The sequence below is a fragment of the Rhagoletis zephyria genome, unplaced genomic scaffold (assembly GCF_001687245.7).
Source record: "Rhagoletis zephyria isolate East Lansing unplaced genomic scaffold, Rhagoletis_zephyria_1.1 Rzeph_scaffold_01305, whole genome shotgun sequence".
Lineage (NCBI taxonomy): Eukaryota > Metazoa > Arthropoda > Insecta > Diptera > Tephritidae > Rhagoletis > Rhagoletis zephyria.
The window spans coordinates 13,482-17,702 of record NW_016158389.1 but is presented as its reverse complement, the minus strand read 5'-3'; positions in this window follow the sequence as shown (position 1 = coordinate 17,702).

The following is a 4,221-nucleotide window of genomic DNA, read 5'->3' as shown; positions in this document are numbered from 1 at the left end:
CTTAGAAAACTGCAAGAAAATATGGTAGTTTCGATGCCTAGTAGAAGACGTCTTAAAAAAGAAGCGGACCAACCTTCGTCGAAGAGAGAACTCGAAAAGCTAAAAAAAGCTAGCTATGTAAAAGTTTCTGTTTCAAAACTCGCTATATTCAATTTTTATATATGAAATTTGCAAAAGCTACTGCGATTTTGTTTTTTAATGTTATTAGGCTCTTATTTATCCAAATTGTCAGATAATAAAAAGAAATATACAATTTGGATGTGGAGGTGACTACTCATATATGGGTATCTAAAAAACTACTCCACCGATCTCGACCAAATTTGGTACACACATTGCTTTTATTGTCGCCACTTCAGTACCTTCCGAAAACTTTTTTCGAAAGCTTCTCAAAAGAACAAAAAAAAAACTGGTATTTGTAACTATTTAAATCAATAAATACACTTCACGGTGAGTTAGTACTTAAACATTTATCGAAGCTCCGATTGTTTTATTTCCTTGTTGTGTATTTTTAGTTGAAAGAAACTGTTGACATTTTGATTCGATGCATCGAAAATATGATATTTTTATACAATAGGGGTATTCTCGAAGTATTGCACGATGCACGTATTGCACGAAATGCAAAAATACTATCCCAAATTTCGAAGAGTACGAGAGCACCCCATTGCAAAGTGGGAGAATGCATGGGTAGCAAGCAGCGAAATTATGTATCAAATACAATAACAAGAGACAGCAGAAAAAAATGAAGTGAGCGAGATGAGAGGAATGAGAGAAATATGTAGCAATTCCAACAACAAAACAACTAGCACAGGGTCGCATATATCTTGCTATGCTATTTTGCAAAATATATACATGGGTTTCGACGTTGCATATTTTGCAGCGATAGGAAATGTCGTTTCCCATGTATTTTGTTGTTGTGTGTTTGCAAGTTATGCAATCCATGCAATCCGTGCTACGTGCAATGGCTTTGCAAGATTTGGAGAATACCCCTAATGTATTGATATGAATCGATGCTATATTTCGATGCATAAAATGGAAACAAACATCGATGTATTTTTTTTGACTCGCATCCCTAACAAGACTGAATATATTACAAATATTCCACTGCTGTATTGTGTCAAATTTATCAAGAAATGTACAGCAAAGTACGTTCGCTTGCAGTTCGCTAGAATTTGAATTTATTTGTGGAAATTCATGACTACGCATGAAGTGTTCACACTATTTCACTCACACAACATGCATATTTCATGAATGCATACAACCAATTTCTACTGGGTCGTTTTTATGCAATGAGACAGATTGTGCCTAAAAAAAGTTACATCATTCGTATGTTGCTTTGTAATAATATTTTTTTAAATATGAATATAAAAGGTGGATGTACTCAGAAAAAGGTTTAGTTATAATTACCTAGATTTGGTTATAGTGACAAAGTGGCATAGTTGGATATGGCGAAATAAATATCTAGTTCACGAAAGTCTGCAATTTACTTGAGACTTCTAGTTGGGACAAATGTATATTTGTTAATAATTACGAAACGACTACCTTGAGTGGACAATATTGTTAGTTGAATAAAATCATTGTTGAGCAAATATAAACAATGCTTTGGATGATACAAGTTTTCAGTGAATTTTGTGAATTTGTCTACAGGACTTGAATCAGCTAACCGTTTATTATTGGAAAAAAAGTTTCAGTTTGACACATATAAAAATTTACTCGATGGTTGTTGTGTTTACTTTCTTCTTTTATTTGCATATATTAAGCATAAAAATTGCATACATATTTACATAAATAGTTACTAGTGTAAATAATACATATGTATATGGTGGTAAGAATTTCCTAAAAAGAAACGATGAAACAGGAACAGTCGTCCGAAAACCCAGGTCAGTATCTGCTGGAAGTGCTGGTTTAAGTACACTGCTTTGCTTTTTCCTTGGCTAAATAGATACTTTGAAATTAAAATTCACATGAATGAGAAACCCCGGTTGGCATCGAACTTTATATTTTTAAATAACTAAATATACGCACACCGAAACAACTCGCGGCGATGGCAAAAGTGAAATTGAGACAAACAAGTCTGGGCATGTCATAGCACACACTTTTCTTTCTCTACCTAGCGCAGTGATCGACATGCCATAGCTTACTGAGCGGTCTGTGACCACACGCGTGTTTCACCCATATACGAACAGCGGTAGCGGAGCAATGATTTCTTCAATAAGTGGGACTATGTGCATCAGTGATGGAAAATCAAAATTTAAAACTGTGCAAAATTTCTCCAGAAAAATGTGCCTAAATACAGGTCAATGTGCCAATAAATATTAAAAGTCGTTGATAGGTACCATTTCCTTTATAAAATATATTTACAGTACTTATTGCGCGTAAGAAAACAGAAATCTATAGGAAAACCTTTCTTTAATGCGACTACACAACAACAAAAACCATAAAAATGAAAGCTCAAAACTATCTACGAAAAATTTTCATGCAAATTTAGAACTTTGTTGTCAGATGTTTTAGAAAACGAACAACAGAAGATATGTCAGCAAAGTAGACGTGTTTTTGAGTAGCTGCAGATTATTCCGCGGTTTATTAAATCCACCGGGTGTTAATTTACTAAAAAAAAAACCACAACAATCTTTGTAAGCGGTTCTGCTGTCCGTGTAAATCGAAATTGCATAAACTTTCATTTATCTGCGATATTGTGAATTTAAAACCTTTGCTAAATTTCCGTGTGTTGTTTGGTCGGTCTAATATGCCAAAAATGTCAACACGAACAACGATCGCGAGAAAAGTGTCCCCATCTCCGCAAACCCCTCCAGTACAGAGTAAATCTCTCAGTACTGATGTTTCAAGCACTGCTTTGAATGCGTGGTTTGTGAAATTTGAGAATCGCCTAGAGTCTCAAAAGCTGAGCATAATTAAAGAGCTAACGTTACGATTAAGAGAATCGGAAGAGCGGGTAATGGAGCGGTTCAGAAGCGGAAGAGCGAGTAATGGAGCGGTTCAGGTTGTCAGCAGAAATTATAAACTTGAAATCGGCGGTTAAGCATATCGAGAAGCATGTGAAAAAAACAGAATCGGAATGTGGAATGGTTGAGATACTGCGCAACGAGGTATATGCCCTGACCGAACAAGTAAATGCCTATGAGAACAACCTAATATCATCGGATGTTATTGTTAGTGGGTTGCCCAGAAAAATATGAGAACATTCTTAATGATTTCGCCCAGCTGTGTCAAACGCTTCAAGTGAAACTAGCGCCAGTGCGTTCTGCCTTCCGCTTACGACCAAATGGTAAAAGCGAAGCTCCCGTTATCGTCAAATTGAGCTCGGCTGCAGATCGCTCTCAACTACTGAGAGCCGTAGCGAGATACTGCAAAGATAAGAGACGGTCGCTTGCTCTTAGCGATGTTGGCCTCAGTATCGAAGGGGAGCTATTTATCCACGAATGTCTTACAAAAACAAATCGAGAGCTGTTGCACTTTGCTACCCAGCTTAAGAAGCAAAAAATTCTAACGTCTCGTTCTCTATTCGTGGGCAAGTGCTCTTCAGAGGTCGTCCGGAAACTGAAGCTGTAGTAGTAATCGACAAAGCAACTATAGAGGGAATTGCAGCTGCCAATAAGTAAACAAACATATGATAATCACTTTGCGTTGTATCCACACTGTCATGTCTGAGCTAATATTCTCATATGATAAAAATTATCTAACAGTGTTAGTGTTGCTCGATTTCTCTAAAGCTTTTGATAGTATTGATCACAACATGTTCCTGCAAAAATGCGTTATCATTATAAATTTGGGGCTTTTTCTCTTCAATTAATAAAAAGCTACTTATCGAACCGGCTGCAACAAGTCAAATGTGGTGAGAACTTTACCCAACTTGGAAAAGGCAGAACAGACTTCGCGGTTTTTGTTACCGATGATGTCGATGTCACCGGCATAAGCCAGCAATTGCACGCTCTTGTAGTAAATTGTTCCTGAGCGGTTCAGTTCTGCAGCTCTTATTATCTTCTCCAGCATCAGATTAAAGAAGTCACATGAAAGGGATCCACCCTGTCTGAAACTCCGTTTTGTAGCGAACGGCTCGGAGAGGTCTTTTCCAATTCTGACGGAGTTCGTGGTTTTGCTCAACGTCACTTTACACAGCCGTATGAGTTTTGAGGGGATGCCAAATTCAGATATATCGGCGTATAGGCAACTCCCTTTAGTGCTGTCAAAAGCGGCTTTAAAGTC